At 39.7% G+C, this 19,723-nt stretch overlaps 1 pseudogene; it reads left to right on the top strand.

Annotated features, from left to right (window-relative positions):
• Positions 1–10,641: 10,641 nt before the first annotated feature.
• LOC127187154 (alpha-enolase-like) lies at positions 10,642–12,330 on the top strand (annotated as a pseudogene).
• The last annotated feature ends 7,393 nt before the right edge of the window (positions 12,331–19,723 follow it).

Raw genomic sequence — 19,723 nt, 5'->3', positions numbered from 1 at the left:
TCGTTTTGAAATTAGTAGTAGTTTGTGCCCTACAGGATAAGCACATGGCGGGGGGCGGGGATTTGAGGTGGGGAGGGAGGGCCAGACAGAGACCTATGTACGCACATACATATACCGTGTTGCCAAAGGTTTAAAGATTTAAAACACGAGTCCCTATAGCCAGTTTTTATCAAACTTTGGGGTTACAACCTGTACTCAAAAAAAAAAAAAGATACAGCCACCAGTCCTTAATATAAGTCAATTCAAAGAGCCAATAAAAGTGGAAAGGAGAACAGGGAGATGTTCACAATGTGAGTACCAAAGGGTATGTGTGTCTGTGTTGCTAAGAGAATAAGAGATAAAGGAGGAATAAATTTTTAAAGAGCTAGTAAAAGAACATCTATTGGTGGATGTGATATACTGAGAACCTTGTTCTGAAAGCTGTGAGCTGTGTTGGCTCCTAGCACACACACACACACACACACACGCACACACACGCGCGTGCACACACACGCGTGCACACACACGCGTGCACACACGCACACGCACGCACGCACACGCACACACACGCACACACTTTATCCCCAAGCATGTTTATATCAAGTGTCCTCCAAGAACCCTTGTCTGGGCATGGGATGGCCCAGAACTCTGTAACAGGGAGGAAAAAAAACAGCCGAACAGTCCAAGCGTGAAAACACTGTTCTTTTGAGAACACCTGGAAGCGGAACCATTTTCAACAGCAGTCACAGTGGTTTGTCCCATGGCAGAAAAGTGCCTGCAGTGGGAAAGAGATAAGGGAAGCTCAGCCACAGAGAGAAGACTCAGTCCCGAGCTCCGGCTGACTGCTTCAGCTTCCACAGTCAGAACCTGCGAGATGTCTTGGGCTCCCAACTTGATGATGTCACCTTATCTGTGGCTATTTGTTCCTTTCCCCAGAGCTGTCATCTGAGGTGCCACTCTCTGCTCCTGGCATTCTCGACATTGAGGCTTGCACTGGTTGCCTCAATAATACTTCCCCAGTCGTATTTTTCAATTTGTTTTATTTTACGTGTATGAATGTTCTTTCTGCATACATATGTGAGCACAGTGTGCATGTCAGGTACCCACCGAGGCCAGAGGAATGCATTAGATCCCCTGGTACTGGAGTTAGAAATAATTGTGAGCTGTCATGAGGGTGCTGAGAACAGAACTTGGACCTCGGCAGGAGCAGCAAGTACTCCTGCTATGGATCCATTCCTCCAGCCCCCTGGCGATTTTTGTGGAATGTTTTGAGCTCCTGATTTGGTCACATTTTGCTGCCTGTCTGTCTAGTTATCTATCACTTGCTATTCGTTCTTTACTTTGGTTTGCCTCATACTTACTAATCATATTCATTCAAAACTGAAAGTAGGACTGACAAAAAAAATAAAAAATAAATAAATAAATAAATAAAAAGAGAGTAGGACTGACCATCATAGCTCACTCTCCAGACCATACACAACAATTGCATGATAGGATATAGAGATAAAATTAGCCTGAAGCATGTGAGGCCTCTTAAGAAGAAGTTCTTATATCTAACATGAACTAAGAGACTATTTGAACTTTTAATTGTAGATGGCACTCCCATAAAGTAATATAAAATTCTGCTGTTTCAGAATACCGGACAAGACATTTATATCTTGGACTTCTTATTCTGGCACATGTCAAACAAGTAAGAAATTATATGTTAATCACTAAAAAAGTGGTTAATACCACTAAATCTGCATGAAATAAATTGAAGAGAGAAGTAATACAAAAACAACTCCCAGTGTTTATATATAACGTTAAGAATCAGTTGTTGAGCCATGTTGCAATGCTGTTTAACTTTTTGAGAGAATACTAACTCTCTTTGAAGGTGGCTGAACCATGTGACTTCCCCAGAATGGATAGAATTACTCCACATTCTTACCAGCACATATTATTACTATGATGGTGATTATGATTATGATTATAATTTTCATAATCATTATCACTTTTATCCTACTTGGGTTCAAAGCAATATCACACTTTTGATATTCAGTCCTCTAATAATTAAAGATGTTAATTATATTTTCTTTGGGGGGGGGTATTTTATTTTATTAATTTATTCATATTACATCTCAATGGTTATTCCCTCCCTTGTATCCTCCCATTCCTCCCTCCCTCCCATTTTCCCCTTACTCCCCTAACCTATGACTGTGACTGAGGGGGACTTCCTCTCCTTGTATATGCTCATAGGGTATCAAGTCTCTTCTTCGTAGCCTGCTATCCTTCCTCTGAGTGCCACCAGGTCTCCCCATTAAGGGGACGTGGTCAAATATGGGACACCAGAGTACGTGTGAAAGTCAGATCCCACTCTCCACTCAATAAATTTCTTAATCCTTTGTATATCTTTTTTACTACAGTGCTTTAAGTCTACTTAATCAAAAGTGATTTGATCATACAATGTATTTTGATCAGGTTTTCCCTCCCCCAACTCCTCCAAGATCCTCACTACCTCCCTACTCATCCGGCTTGATCTCTCTCTCTCTCTCTCTCTCTCTCTCTCTCTCTCTCTCTCTCTCTCTCTCTCTCTCTCTCCCCTCTCAAATAAATAAAAACATAAATAAAATAAAACACAAAAAATGTCACAGAAACAGAAACAAAAATATACAAACAAAAGACCAGTTAAGCAAAAATTCCCAAATTAAAATGAGACAAAAAAATTAATATTTTTCTTCCAGTAGGTATTAATGCAAATAACTTCTTGGGGAAGAATGGGAGCCCATGTCCATTTTCCCCTCTCAATTATAAGACTGTGTCTTCCTTGAACCTGTGTAAGACCTGTGCATGCTGCAAAAGACTCTATGGGTTCAAATATAATCCTGTCCTGTTGTGTCTGGAAGATACTGTTTCCCTAGAGTTACCCATAACCTCTTGCTCTTATAATATTTCAACCTCCTCTTCTATGTAGACCCCTAAGCGTTGTGAGGATACATAGACCCCTGAGCATTGTGGGGAAGGGTTTTATGAAAACATCCCATTTGAGACTGAGTGTTCAAGGGTCTCTCACTCTCTGCACATTGTCCAGTTGTGGGCCTCTGTGTTATTTATCCATTTACTGAAAGAATAAGCTTCTCTAATGATGGCTGAGTGAGATACTGATCTTTGAATATAACAGGATGGCATTAGGAGTCATTTTATTGCTATTTTTATTTATCAAGACAGTAGTATTTGCTTTTCCCCCAGGTCCGTGGCCTGTCCATTCCCAGGTTCTTGACCACATAAGCATTGTCAGGTATGGATTCCATCTCGTGGTGGGCCTTAAATTCAATCAAAACATGTTTGGCTATGTCCATGATGTGTTGCCACTATTTCACCAGTCTACCTTGCAGACAGGTGACTAGTGTAGCTTACAAGGCTTCTAGCTGGAGTGATTACTATCTTGCAGACAGGTGACTAGTGTAGCTTACAAGGCTTCTAGCTGGGGTAATTACTACCTTGCAGACAGGTGACTAGTATAGCTTACAAGGCTTCTAGCTGGAGTGATTACTACCTTGCAGACAGGTGACTAGTGTAGCTTACAAGGCTTCTAGCTGGAGTGATTACTATCTTGCAGACAGGTGACTAGTGTAGCTTACAAGGCTTCCAGCTGGAGTGATTACTACCTTGCAGACAGGTGACTAGTGTAGCTTACAAGGCTTCTAGCTGGATTGATTACCTTCTCTTCAAATTTTCAGGGTACCTTTCAGTACCATGAACACTAGTCACTATGGGTAAAGCTTCTAGTCAGGCACCAAATCAACTTTGTCATCCTAGATGACATATACAAATGTTGTCTTCAGCAATAGGGCCTGACCATCTGTTTGTAGAGAGTAGCCAGTAGCCTTGGAAATAACCTATAATGTTTAGGGGATCCATGGACTCCTGTTTGCAATGACTCAACAAGATGGAGCCAATTTCTGGCACTGGAGGCTTTCTTTGGTAGCATAAGCTGTCTAGTTGGGGCATTGTTTTTCCTATTATTGGTGACATCATTTAGATTCCTTTCATATATGCATTGAGTTCAGGATAGTGAAGTAAGAAAACTCACTTCAACTGTAGAAGCTTAAAATGAAAGCTTTACTTTCTGAGCTCAAGGAGGTGGCTAGTTCGCGATCTGAACCACGTCCTTGAGGTGAAGTTGTATTGCATATTTAAAAATGAAAACTGCAATTAGCTCATAAAGGGGAGTGGATAGCAGAACAAGGTGATCAGCTCTTGACACAAGTTACTTTGTTAACAAGAAGTTCTAGCTAACTTTGAAAGTGTGTCTGGCGGTTGGGGCAGCTGGGCTTGTGGTTAAGGGGTTTTTGCTGATTAATAGGACATAGGGTATTTTGAGCATAAACATAGTTTATGATCAGCCTGACCTGGCATAGGGAATTCTTTTATATCAACAACAGACTGAGATGTGGAGCAGGTGGACCTGAAATAAAAATATCTAGAGTTATGCTAACCAAAAGGAGCAGGCCTCAACAATTTTTAACATTTAGATAATATTCCATTGTTTTAAAAAAAACCATAATAGCTAAAACAATCTTGTACAATAAAAGGTGCTCCGGAGGAATCTCCATACCTGATATCAAGCTGAACTATAAAGCAATAGTAATTAAAACAGCATGGTACTGGCACAGCAACTGGCTGGTTGATCAGTGGAATCGAATCGAAGACCCAGATATGAATCCACACACATATGGTCACTTGATTTTTGACAAAGAAGCCAAATCCATTCAATGGAAAAAGGATAGCATCTTCAACAAATGGTGCTGGTCTAACTGGAGGTCTATGTGTAAAAAAATGAAACTGGACCCATATTTGTCACCTTGCACAAAACTCAAGTCCAAGTGGATCAAAGACCTCAACATAAAACCAGAGATACTAAGTCACTTAGAAGAAAAAGTGGGGAAGAGCCTGGAACACATAGACACAGGAGACAACTTCCTGAACAGAACACCAACAGCCTAGGCCTTAACGTGAACAATTAATAAATGGGACCTCATGAGGCTGAGAAGCTTCTGTAAGGCAGGAGACACTGTCAAGAGAACAAAGCGACAGCCTACAGAATGGGAAAAGATCTTCACCAACCCTACATCTGACAAAAGTCTAATATCCAAAACATATAAAGAACTCAAAAAATTAAACACCACTAAACCAAATAACCCAATTGAGAAATGGGGCTTGGAATAAAACAGAGAATTCTCAACAGAGGAATATCAAATGGCTGAGAAACACTTAAAGAAATGCTCAACCTCCTTAGTCATCAGGGAAATGCAAATCAAAACAACTCTGAGATTCCATCTTACACCCATCAGAATGGCTAAGATCAAAAACTCAAGCGACACCACATGCTGGCGAGGATGTGGAGAGAGAGGAACACACAGTCATAGGGGAGGGAGGAATGGAAGATACAAGGGATGGGATAACCATTTAGATGTAATATGAATAAATTAATAAAATAAAAAGAAAAAAGGGAAAAAGAATAAAAACATTCTTTTTTAATTATTTTATTAATTTATTCTTGTTACATCTCAATGTTTATCCCATCCCTTGTATCCTCCCATTCTTCCCTCCCTCCCATTTTCCCCTTATTCCCTCCCCTATGACTGTTCCTTAGGGGGATTACCTCCCCCTGTATATGCTCATAGGGTATCAACTCTCTTCTCGGTAACCTGCTGTCCTTCCTCTGAGTGCCACCAGGTCTCCCCCTCCAGGGGACATGGTCAAATGTGAGGCACCAGAGTACGTGTGAAAGTCATATCCCACTCTCCACTCAACTGTGGAGAATGTTCTGACCATTGGCTAGATCTGGGTAGGGGTTTAAAGTTTACCATCTGTATTGTCCTTGGCTGGTGCCTTAGTTTGAGCGGGACCCCTGGGCCCAAATCTGCGTATCATAATGTTCTACTTGTAGGTTTCTAGGACCCTCTGGATCCTTCTACTTTGCTATTCTCCCATGCTTCTCTCATCTAGAGTCCCAATAGGATGTCCTCCCCTCTGTCCCAGTTTCCTGGTAAGTGAAGGCTTTCGTGGGACATGCCCCTTGGGCTAGTATGCAGATATAAGTGAGTATATACCATTTGAGTCTTTCTGCTTCTGGGTTAACTCACTCATTATGATCATTTCTAGCTCAATCCATTTATCCACAAATTTCGGGAATTCCTTGTTTTTAATAGCTGAGTAGTATTCCATAGTGTATATGTACCACAGTTTCTTTATCCATTCTTCTACTGAGGGACACTTAGGCTGTTTCCATGTTCTGGCTATTATGAATAAGGCTGCTATGAACATGGTTGAGCAAATTTTCTTGTTGTGTGCTGGAGCATCTTCTGGGTATATTCCAAGGAGTGGCATAGCTGGGTCTTGAGGAAGCCCTATTCCCATTTTTCTGAGATAGCACCAGATCGATTTCCAAAGTGGCTGTACTAGTTTGCATTCCCACCAGCAATGAAGGAGTGTTCCTCTCTCCCCACATCCTCGCCAGCATGTGGTGTCGCTTGAGTTTTTGATCTTAGCCATTCTGATGGGTGTAAGATGGAATCTCAGAGTTGTTTTGATTTGCATTTCCCTGATGACTAAGGAGGTTGAGCATTTCTTTAAGTGTTTCTCAGCCATTTGATATTCCTCTGTTGAGAATTCTCTGTTTTATTCCAAGCCCCATTTCTCAATTGGGTTATTTGGTTTGGTGGTGTTTAATTTCTTGAGTTCTTTATATATTTTGGATATTAGACCTTTGTCAGAATAAAAACATTCTTAAATGCCAAAAAATATTCCAATGTTTAAATGTACCGTATTTTCATTATTCACTCATCTGTTGATAGACATCTAGGCTATTTTCAATTTCTGGTGGTTATGGATACAGCAGCCATGGACATAGTTGAGCAAGTATCTCCGTAGTACGATGAAGCGTCCTTTCGGTAAATCCCAAAGAGTGAGATAGCTGAATCTTGAGATATAGTTATCCCCAGCTTCCTGAGGAACAGCCACACTGAGTTCCACAGTGGCTGTACAAGCCTGTACTCCCATTAACAATGAATACGTATCTACACATCCTCACCAACATGAGATGTCATTTGTTTTATTAATCTTGGTCAGTCTGAATGGTGTGAAATGAAATCTCAAAGTAATTTTGATTTGTATTTTCCCCCAATGACTAAAGAAGATAAACATTTCCTTACGTGTCAACTTGGCCATTTGTGTTTTCTCGTTCGAGAACTTGATTAATTCTGTAGCCCATATTTGTACTTAGATTATTAGTTTTCTCAATGTACAAGGGTGTTTTGTTCTTTATATATTTTGGATATTGACCCTTTATTGGATGTATAATTGGTAAAGGTATTTTTCCATTCTGTAGGCTGCTGCTTTGTCTGAATGATGGTGTCCTTTGCCATATGGAAGTTATTCAGTTTCATGAGGTCCAGATTATTAATTGTTATTGTTAGTGTCTGTGCTAGCAATGTCTGTTCAGAAAGTCTTCGCCTGTGGCAGTGAGTTCAAGACTATTCCCCACGTTCTCCTTAATGAGCTTCAGTGTACTTGCTCTTATGTTGAGCTCATTCATCAGTTTGGAGTTGAGTTTTGTACCGGGTGATGGGATGTATCTAGTTTTGTACCGGGTGATAGGATGTATCTAGTTTTGTACGGGGTGATGGGATGTATCTAGTTTTGTACCGGGTGATAGGATGTATCTAGTTTTGTACCGGGTGATAGGATGTATCTAGTTTTGTACCGGGTGATAGGATGTATCTAGTTTTGTACAGGGTGATAGGATGTATCTAGTTTTGTACAGGGTGATAGGATGTATCTAGTTTTGTACAGGGTGATAGGATGTATCTAGTTTTGTACAGGGTGATAGGATGTATCTAGTTTTGTACAGGGTGATAGGATGTATCTAGTTTTGTACCAGGTCATAGGATGTATCTAGTTTTGTACCAGGTCATATGATGTATCTAGTTTTGTACTGGGTCATAGGATGTATCTAGTTTTGTACCGGGTGATAGGATGTATCTATTTGCATTCTTCTACATGCAGCCATGTAGCACCATTTGCTGAAGGTGCTGTCTTTTTCTAGTGTGTATTTTTGGCTTCTTTATCAAAATTCAGGTGTTCATGTGTGTGTAGACTTATCTATGGGTCTTCAGTTCTATCTTGTTGATCAATATGTCCCTTCTTTTGGTCTAGTACCATGTTGTTTTTATTATTACAGCTCTGTAGTACAATTTGAGATTGGGTATGGTGATACATCCAGCAGTTCATTATTCAGGATTGTTTTAGTTTCTAGGTGTGTGTGTGTGTGTGTGTGTGTGTGTGTGTGTGTGTGTGTGTGTGTGTGTGTTTCTATGAAGCTGAAAATTGTTTTTTAATTTCTGTGGAAAAAATTGTGTCGTAATTTTGATAAGGATTGATTGACTCTGTAGATTGCTTTTGGTGGGATTGGCCATTCTCACATTAATTCTATAGATCCGTGAAACTAAGAAATCTTTCCATTGTGTGGAGTCTTAAATTTATTTCTTCAGTAGCTTAAAGTTTTTATTAAACAACTTATCTTGGGGGTAACTCTAGCTGTGCAAGTGACGATTTGTTTATATATTTTGGATATTGACCCTTTATTGCATGTGCTAGATTGCACGGCTAGAGTTACCACCGAGATATTTTGAGGCTATTATAAAAAGTATTGTTTCTCTAATTTTTTACTGTGTGTTTTTCATTTGAATATAGGAATAATATTTATTTTTGTGTAATTTTGTATCCTGCTACTTTGCTGAAAGTGTTTACCAGCTGTAGAACTTTGCTGGTGGAGCTTGTATGGTCTTTTATGTATGGATTCATATCATCTACAAATAAAGACACTTCGACTTCTTCCCTTCCTATTTGTATCCCCTTGGTCTCCTTCAGTTGTCTTATTGATCTAGCTAGGACTGCAAGTGGAATATTGACTAGATATAGAGAGTGAACATCCTTGGGGTGTTCCTTGTTTTAGTGGAAATGCTTTCAGTGTCTCTCAGTTTAGAATGGGCTTGCAGAAAGTGCCTTTATTGTGTTGAGGTTTCCCATTGCATATGTAATATCTCCAGGACTTCTACCATAAAGAGATGTCAGATTTTGTTGATGATCTTTTCTTCCATGAGCTTCTGAAAGAAAATATGTTCTTTAGTGTTTGGGTGAAATGTTCTGCGGATATCTGCTATGTCCGTTTGATTTATGATGTTATACTTAGTTTTTGTCTGGATGATCTGTCTATTTTCAAGAGTGGGGTATTGATTGAAGTCTCCTACCATCACTGTGTGAGGGTTGAGATGTGATTTTTAACTGTAGTAGTGTTTCTTCTATGAACTTGGATATCCTTGTGCTTGTGCCTGGTGCACAAATATTTAGAATTGCAATGTCCTCTTTGTGGATTTTTTCCTTTGATGAGTACATAGTATCCTTTCCAATGTCTTCTGATTAGCTTTGTTTTGAACTCTATTTTCTCAGCTATTAAAATGACTGTACCTACCTGCTTTTTGGAGCAATTTATTTAGAATATCTTCTTCTCTCTTTTTACGTTGAGGTGATGTCTATCTTTGATAATGAAGTGTGTCTCTTGAATGCAGCAGAAAGATAAATCATATAGTCTAATCCAAACTTTTAGTCTGTGCCTTTTTATTGGAGAATTGATACTATTAATATTGTGAGCTATCAGTGAACAGTGTTTATTAGTTTCTATTATTTTTTTGTTGTGGTGTGAGCTTTTTCTCTCCTCTTTTGATTTACCTGAATTATTCATTTCTTGTGTTTTCTTGGGTGTGGTTAACCACTTCAGACCGAAGTTTCTTTCTAGTGCCTTCTATACATCCAAGTTGGTAATTAGAAATGGTTTAAATTTTGTTTTATCATGGAAAGCTTTCTTTCCCTGTTAATTATAATTGATAGTTTTGTTGGGTATGCTAGTCTGAGCTAGCATATGAGGTCTCTTAAGAATTGTAGAATATCCATCCAGGTCCTCTGGCTTTCAGAGTCTTCACTGAGAAGTCAGATGTAATTCTAATAAATCTGGCATTATATATTATTTGGTCTTTGTCCTTTGTGGATTTTAATATACTTTCTTTGTTGTATACATTTCACACTTTAACTATTATTTATCATGGGGAATTTCTTTCCGGGTCCTGTTTATTTGATGTTTTGCATGCTTCTTGTATCTCGTTAGGCACCACCTTCTTTAGGTTTGGAAATGTTTCTATATATGGTTTGTTGAAAATATTTTCTGTGCCTTTGACATAGTCTTCTTCTTCTTCATTTCTTCTTTTCTTCTTTTATTTTTTATAGATTTTGTCTTTCCCTAATATTCTAGATTTTCTGTGTATTTTTGCCTGAATTGTTTTAGACTTAACATTTTATTTGGTTGAGTTATCAAGTTATTTAGTTTGTAGAGTTTCTCTTCCACATTTTGTACTCGGTTGGTGTGAGGCTTAACTATGAGGTCTTTTGTTTGACAATCTAACTTTTTCATTTCCATTTTTATTTGTTTGGGCTTTCTTTAGTAATTATGTTGTTGTTGTTGTTGTTGTTGTTGTTGTTGTTGTTGTTAACTTCTACTGAATGCTTTCTTTGGTGTCTTCAGAAACCTGTTTCTCTTATGTGAAGCAATTGGAAAGCCTGAAATTCACCATGTGCATTCTCAAGATTCATGCCAGAGATATCTTTGACTTTCATGGTAATCCCACTATTGAGATTAATCTGTGTACCTCAAAAGTTCTCCTCCAAGCTGCTGTAAATAGTATCCTGCCAGTCCCAGTTTTCAATGTGATCATCAGCAATTATGCTGGAAACATACTGGCCATACAAGAGTTCATGATCCTTTCTGTGGGGACCTCTAGTTTCCAGGAAGCCCTGTGAATTAAACCAAAGGTTTACCACAACCTGAAGAATGCCATCAAGGAGAAATACAGGAAGGGTGAAACCAATGTGAATAAGGAGGGTCGGTTTGTGCCTAACATTTTGGAGAACAAAGAAGTGCCAGAGATGCTGAAGACTGCAATTAAGAAGGCCAGCTACAGGGAGGATGTGGAGAAAGAGGAACATTCCTTCATTGCTGGTGGGAATGCAAACTTGGACAACCACTTTGGAAATCTATATGGCACTATTTCAGAAAACAGGGAATAGGGCTTCCTCAAGACCCAGCTATCTCACTCCTTGGAATATACCCAGATGATGCTCCTCCACACAACAAGGAAATATGCTCAACCATGTTCATAGCAGCCTTATTCATAATAGTCAGAACCTGGAACCAGTTTAAATTCCCCTCAGTTGGAGAATAGATAAAGAAACTGTGGTATATTTACATCGTAGACTACTACTCAGCTATTAAAAACAAGGAAATCTCAAAATTTGTGGACAAATGGATAGAACTAGAAATAATCATATTGAGTGAGTTAACCCAGAAGCAGAAAAACTCACATGGTATATACTCACTTATAATTGGGCACTAGCCTAAAAGGCATGTCCCATGAAAGTCTTCGCTTACCAGAAGATTGGGATATATGTGAGGACATCCCACTGGGACTCTAGGTAAGACAAATATTGGCAATAGGGAAATAGAAGAACCCAGAGGGTCCTAGAAACCTACAAGAAGAACTCATGATGGGTGGTTCGGGGTCCAGGCAGGTCTACTTAAGCTATTGCAGTATCCAAGGAAAACACAAGTAGTAAACATCGAACCCTTACTCTGATCTAGCCAATGGACAAGAAATTCTCCACAGTTATGTGGAGAGCATGGACTGACTTAGACATGAACTCTGGTGCCACATATTTGATCACCTCCCCTTGGTGGGGAGGCCTGATGGCAATCAAAGAAAGAATAAGCAGGCTACCAAGATTAGACTTGATAGCCTACAAGCATATTATAGTGGGGGAGGAGGTCCCCCTCAGTCATAGACCTAGAGGAGGGGAATAGAGTGAAAGCGAGATGGAGGAAGGAATGGGAAGATATAAGTGATGGGATAACAATTGAGTTGTAATCTGAATAAGTTAATAAAATAAAAAATTAATTAATTAATTAAAAAGGCCAGCTACACTGACCAGGTCATCATCAGCATGGCTGGGGCTGCCTCTGAGTTCTTCAGGTCAGGCAAGTATAACCTGGACTCCATCAAGTTCATCACCCTTGACCAGATGGCTGACCTATATAAGTTCCTCATCCAGGAGTATCGAGTGGTGTATGTCGAAGACCCCTTTGACCAGGACAACTAGGAAGCATGGCAAACAATCACAGCTTGTGCAGGTATCCAGGTGGTTAGGGATGATCTCATGGAAACCAAGCCTAAACAGATTGCCAAGGCTGTAGGGGATAAGTCCTGAAAATGCTGGGGTCCAGGTCATAGAATATTGTATACAGGAAAGAGAGTATTTATTTCTCTTTTTCAATGAAATTTTTTTTACTGACAATGTGTTTTAATCATATTCTTTCCCCTTTCTCAATTCCTCCAAAAACCAAAGGTCAAATCAAACAAACAAAGCATCAATCATCTAATAAATACTACAACAAAAGGAAAAGTACGCACACAAGAAATAATGGAGCCCATTCTCTGTTGGCTAACTACTCCTGGGCATGAGGTCTGCACTGGATTGTGATATATGTTGCAGTGTTTGTAGCTGAGTGATAATGACAATTACTTTTCTCCTCTAGTAGAGTGCAAAGTACACTCCATCACCATGGATGCTAGTCAGGACGTAGAAAAGAAACTTCTGCTTGGGCACCAGATCAATTTCTCCAATTCTGATAACATAAGTCAGTGGTGTCAGGTACTGGAGAATAACCAATAGCCTTAGCAATAGCCATGCAGGAACTTGTAAAGTGTTTTCTAGAAGCTAAGCCTTTATCAGAAATATGATCTTCTAATATTTTCTTCCATTCTTTAGATTGTCTTTTTGCTTTTTAAAATATGTTTACTTACTATAATTTATTCACATTACATCCCAGTTGTTATTCTCTCACTCTTATCTTTCAGTTTCCACCCTCCCTCCTCCCTCTTCCACTGTATTCCCTCCCCTAGACCTCTGATGTGGGAGGGGAGCTCCTCAACCACCATCTAATCACAGTCCATCAGGTCTCATCAAGGTAGGCTACATCCCCTTCCTCTGTGGGCCTGCAAGGCTGCGCCACTAAGGGGCAGTGATCAAATCACCAGCACCAGAGTTTATGTCAGAGTCAGTCCCCTCTCTCCCCCCTCCCCACACACATGGAGAATGAGCTGTCCATCAGCTACATCTGAACAGTGGTCTAGGGTCTCTGTGTGCATTGTCCTTGGTTGGTGCATCAGTTTGTGCAGGGCCCCTTAGGTCTAGATCCGCTGACCTTGGTGGTCGCCCTGTGGAGCTCCTGATCTTAAATATTGCAGGCAAATGGATGGAACTAGAAAAGATCATCCTGAGTAAAGTAACGGAGACCCAGAAAGACACTCATGGTACATACTCATTTATAAGTGGATTTAGCCCAACACAGAGGTCCTCTGAGAACTTCACCCAACAGGGTGTTCAGGACAAATACCACAACTTGCAGCTGGACCCTGGGGGGAGAGCTGAGAGCTGTATGGAAGAGTGGGGGCAGTGGAAGGACCCAGAGAGCTCTTTTTGCTTTTTTGATATTGTCCTGTGTATTCATATTGTTAATTTTGAAGGCAATATATCTGCTTTGTCCTTTATTGCTTGTGCTTTTGGTGGCTTTTCTAAGAAGTCATTGCTAAATCAAGGGTTGTGAAAAGTACTCCTGTCCTTTACTCTAAGAGCTTTATATTTGATCTCTTTAGTTTAGCTGCTAGTGACAACTCTCAGGAGATGTCTTTGTTGAATATATTCAGTTGTCCCAAGACTGTTTGTCAAAGATCACTCTTTCCTCCCACTGAAAGGTCTTGTTATCTTTGTTGAGAAACAAATGGCCATAGCTACATTGGCTTTTCTGCTCTCTCTCAAGCTTGTCCTGTAATACATGAAAAAAGCAAACAATTATTTTAGACTAATAGTTTCTAAAGTATGTCCTCCAGCCAAGCATAGGTCAGAAATTTTTTAAAATACTGATTCATGGATCTTACCCTAGATCAAATTAATTGGAACCTTATAAAGGGTTTGTTGGCATTTATTTTTAGTCTATTTTATTGAGTTCTTATACCTCTACCTCCCTTCCAACCTTTATTCCTTCCACCCCCCCCCCAACACTAGGTAGTAAAAGAAGAACATTAGAGGAGGAAAGGGACTTAGACCTCTTTAGACTATTTCCTGCCAATTGGGTATGTCATTGGGGCACGACTGATCTTCATTGACAGGATTTCTCCAACTTCCTCTGCACGGCTGATCTTCACTGACAGGATTTCTCCAACTTCCTCTGCACGGCTGATCTTCACTGACAGGATTTCTCCAACTTCCTCTGCTTCATCCCTTTGCTCACAGCCACTTGACAAACCTCACAACAGCAGCAACCAAGAGCATAGCCGCCCTCTTCTTCTTCTTCTTCTTCTTCTTCTTCTTCTTCTTCTTCTTCTTCTTCTTCTTCTTCCTCTTCCTCTTCCTCTTCTTCTTCCTCTTCCTCTTCCTCTTCCTCTTCTTCCTCTTCCTCCTCCTCCTCCTTCTTCCTCTTCCTCTTCCTCTTCCTCCCCCTCCTCCTCCTTCTCCTCCTTCTTCTCCTCCTTTTTCTTTGGAGCATCACTGTTCTACCATTTATAATCTCTCCAGAGTCCCTAGAATTCCACATACAAACTATGTGCAGCTAGCAAATATCATACCCCTACCAGTACATGAGGTAAATCAAAATCACCTGCTGTGAAGCAGCCTCTTATCCCACTGCTACAATTAAAACAAAAAAAATTAAAGCAAAAAATTCACACAACATAATTTTTTTCAAGAAACAAAAACTTTCACCACAGGAGTTTTGGGAAATTAACATAAATGTTCCATCTTAAACAAATGTTCTACCACAGAACCACATCTTCAACCATATTCTTACTTTTTAATTTGACACAATGTCTCATTCACCTACCTATTTCTGCCTTGAACTCATTAGCCCCTAACTTAGGTGATATTGAAACAGAGGAATTGGTAGATATTTGTGTTTCAGTAAGTCTTTCGAGTGATTCAAATGCATTATAAAGCTTGAGAGCCACTGTTCAGGACTTACATTGAAAACTCTCTGACTAACAAGGCTTAAAATTTAAACTCAGGTCCAGCATGAATCCTGACACTCATCTTCCTTTCAACAATGTTTTATTCTCTCCATTGCTTTCTTGCCTCAGTACTCACAAGTCTTCATCAAATATACTTATTCTAGGGACAAAGAAAAGACAAATGTAAAGCTGATTACTTGAAAGTCTTAGTTTAAAACCTTTTTATTTGAATTTTGAGATACTTTACCACATTTATTCTCCTCCCCTCCCACAATTTGTTTAGTTTTATTTCATGTGTACAAATGCTTTGCCTGAATGTATGTCTCTACACCACATGTACTCAATGCCCACAGAGGCCAGAAGAGGGTATTGGATGTAGCTACCACGTAGGCTCTGGGTAACAAATCCAAGCCCTCTGAAAGAGCAGTCAGTGTTCTCACTACAAAGTTGTCTCTCCAGCCTCCCTCTTCCCCCCTCCCTCTCTCCCTCCTTCTCTTCCTCCCTTCCTCCCTCCACCTTCCCCCTCCCCTGCTCCCCCATCTCCCCAGTCTCTCATTTGTGTTTAAAGGGGAAAATCCATTGCAGCAGCTTCCTGGAGGAGGAAAACATGAGAGAGAAGAAAGAAGCCATGCCATTTGAGTATCAGCATGGAGGTCAGCTACATGGTAAGGAGGAGAACTTTTGAGAAAGGAAGGTCAAAGGACCATAAAAAGTATAGGTGGGTTTTGGTTATCATGCAAGAGATGGAGTTGGGGCGGGGGGTTACAAATTTTAGTTAGGGAACCAATAGAGCTTAGACAGGATTTTTTTCAATGTCTAAATTAAGCTCTATTAGAATTTCCTGATTAGCTGAAAAGAGTACCCATCAATTTCAAACAGTAGTGGCCCTATCTCTCTGGGCTGTAGGTGGGCACTTCAGTACTGAACTGACACAAGGCCACGTTCTCTTATCTGGGTAGCACTTTCCTCATCAATGAAGAATGTTTGTTTAAATAACACCTTGTACAGACTTAAACCTAATGTCTGGGGACTGAGATCCCCTGGAATGTTGAAGAAATTAATCTAGTCACTTTAATCTTTGGTTATACTTTCCCGTTGGGTGTTTAAGGTCCTGCAGGTGTCCAAAAGTAATTACTTTTTGTTGTGACTGTTGCTATTGCTGATGCTGTTTGTTGTTTGATGATGGTGGTGGCCATGGTGGTGGTGGTGATGATGATGATGATATTTTTAATGCCCCTTGAGGTTCCTGGTCTTCAGGATGAACTTCCTGCTTCTCTAGCCTTCCTTTTAAGTTGTTCAATCTATGTGAGAACAAATCAAAGGCTTTTAACCACAACTTCACTCAAAAGTATGGAGTGTTGAGCCTTTACTTTGCAGACTGCACAGTGGCTACAGTCCACCCAATGCACTCTCCATGGCCTCCCTGGAGAAGAGAACAAGTGATGTGCTGTAGCTACAGGGCATTTTGGAAGATACCCATTTGGTCTCTGGGACCTAGTTGACCTTGGAGGGTAAGGTGCAAACCATTGTCCCTTTAAATCTCTCCTTCCACATCAGTATAGGCTTCCAAGTACAGTAACTGAACACCTAAAAGTTGACTATACCAGTCTGGTACATTTAACTACTGTGTTATATTTTAATAAAGCTTGAAAAGAAAACAAATACCTTTAAGTAATCCTCAATTAGACATATATTTTAGAAATCCATTTAAGTAGAAATTTTATATTGAAGTATTGAAGTTTGGCATTAGAAATTTTAATATTATATGTGTGTCACTGTAGTCTTACCTTTTATCTACCTTACTTAATTCACTTAGATTTTTGAAGAATGCGCTTAAAAATCCATCTTTCTATTTTCTTGTTGTATAAGTTCTTGAAACTTTCATAATATATTTTTTATTAAACTCATCTCCTCCCTCTACTCCTCCAAGATCCATCCCACCTTGCCTACCTACCTAACCTTGTGTCATATTTTGAAGCCACCAAGTATAGTTTATGCTGTCTGTTTACTCTTGGATACGTAGCCTTCACTAAAGCATGGTCAACCCATATCCTTAAAGAAAATTGACTTCCCCACACCCAGAAGCTATCAATTGCCAATAGCTCTCTTGCTAGGGGTAGGGCCTTCCTTCTTTCTACTGGAACTGTTCTGACTGGAGCTTGCGTGGGTCATGTGCAATGCTATGAGTCCATATGTGTAACTGCCCTCCTGTATCTAGAAAATACATTCCTTGTAGTTGTCTACCACCTCTTGCTTTTATAATCTTTCTTTCCCCTCTTCCTAAATCCTATAGTCATGGAAAGAAGGAATATAAAAGATGTCCCACTTAGGGATGAGAATTCCACAGTCTTTTATTCTCTGCACCTTAGCCCTTCAGATCTCTGTGTCCATCATGATATACTGCAAAAGGAAGCTTCTTGGATGAGGGTGGACACCTGCACTAATCTCTGGCTGCAACAATAAATCACTAGGGGTCAGGTTAATACTATGTCCATTTACCAGTAAGTTCCTCTTTAGGCCCCAAGACCTTTCTAGCCACAGGTTCTTGGCTCTGGTAACCATGCCAGATGTGAAGTTTGACTTGTGGGCCGTAAGTGGGCCATAAGCCCAATGAGAGTGTAGTTGATTATTCCCACGACATCAGTGCTCCTATTTGACCACTGGCCATGTCTTTCCAGGATGGTCACTGTTGTAGGCCACCACTGGGTAAGACTGGTTGTCTTAGTTACTGTTCTACTGCTTTAAAGTGACACGATGTCCATGACAACTCTTACAAAAGAAAGCTCTTAGTTGAGGGCTTGCTCACAGCTTCAGAAGCTTAGTATAGTATCATCATGGTGGGTTACATGGTGCTGGAGCAGTAACTGAGAGCTACATCCTGATTTGCAATCCAAAGAGAGACACTAGGCTTGGCATGGGCTTTTGAAACCTCAAATCCAATGACACACTTCTTCTAACTTCTAATACTTTTAAATAGCGCCATTCCTGATGGCTAACATTCAAATATAGGTACATATCCCATTCTTATTCAAACCACCACTCTTTACACTTCAGATACCTAAAATTTCACTAGAAAACTTCTAGAAATGATGAATAAATTCAGCAATATGACAGGATATAGAATCAACTCTAACAAATCAATAGCGTTTGTATGTACCAACAACAAACATGCAGAGAAGGTTATGGAAGGGCACACTTTCATTCACAATAGCTTCACAAAAATAAGACATCCATGAGTAAACCTAACCAAGGAAGTGGAGACTCTCTACAGCAAAAACTTTAAGCCTCTGAAGAAAAAGGGAGGAATAACACTGGAATCTGAAAAAGACATTCTGATGGACATGGATTGGTAGACTTAACGTTGCCAAAAATGGTCATTCTACCAAAAGTATTTACAGATTCAATGCAACACAATGAAAATTCTCACCTCATTTTTCATATAAACAGAAAAAACTACTCTAAAATTCATATTTTAGATATCCAAAACAATCCTGAGCAAAAACAGCAATGCCGAATAATTACCACTCCAGATCTTAAGATACATTTCACAGTACTAAAAACAATATGGTACTAGCACAAAAGCAGACATGTAGATAAATACAACAAAATCAAAGACACAAACATGAATACACAAAACTTTAACCACTTAATATTTGACAAAGATGTCAAAATCACATGGTGGAAAAAAGAAAGTATCTTCAACCAATGGTGCTGGGGAAACTAGATGCCCACATGCAGAAGAATAAAATTAGACCCATACCTATCACTTTGCACAAAAACTTGCTCCAAATAGATGAAAGACATAAACCTCACACCTGAAGGACTGAAACTACAAGAAGAAAACACATGCAGCACCCTACATGGTAGCATTGTAGGAAAGGACTTCCTGAGTCAGACTCTATTGCCCAAGAATCAAGGGCAACAACTGACAAGTTGAACTTTATATGGCTAAAAAGCTTCTTCAAAGCTAAAGAAACAACTGGGTAAAGGGGAAATCCACAGAGTGGGAGACGATCTATGCCAGCTATACATCTGACAGAGGAATAATACCCAGAGTATACAAAGGACTCAAAAGGCAAAGAGTCAAAAAATAAAACTAACCAAAAAAAGACCCATTTGAAAAATGGACCAGAAACCTGAATATATTGCTCTCCAAAGAAGGGGGGAAATGGCTAAGAAATGTCTCAATATTTATCTTCCCTAGTAATTAAGGAAATGCAAATCAAAATAACTTTGAGATTTCATGTACCCCAGTCAGAAAAGCAAAAGTCAACAATAACAAGCAATAACAAATGCTGGGAGGGATGCAGGAAAAAGGGAACTCTCAGTCACTGTTGGTGCCACTAAGAAAATCAGTGTGGCGAATTCTCAAACAGCTGAACACTCATCTACCATATGATCCAGCTGTACCACTCCTTGGCACATGTTCAAGGACTGGCCATTCTACTGCACAGATACTTACTCAGCCGTGTTCACTGCTGCTCTATTCACCATAGCTAAGAACTGGGGGAAAACTAAATGTTCTACCGCTCATAAATGTATGATGAAAATGTGGTGCATGTACACTATTCAGCCGTAAATAAAAAATGTAGTCATGA

The sequence above is a fragment of the Acomys russatus genome, chromosome 3, assembly GCF_903995435.1.
Source record: "Acomys russatus chromosome 3, mAcoRus1.1, whole genome shotgun sequence".
NCBI lineage: Eukaryota > Metazoa > Chordata > Mammalia > Rodentia > Muridae > Acomys > Acomys russatus.
This window is presented reverse-complemented; position numbering and strand designations above follow the sequence as displayed.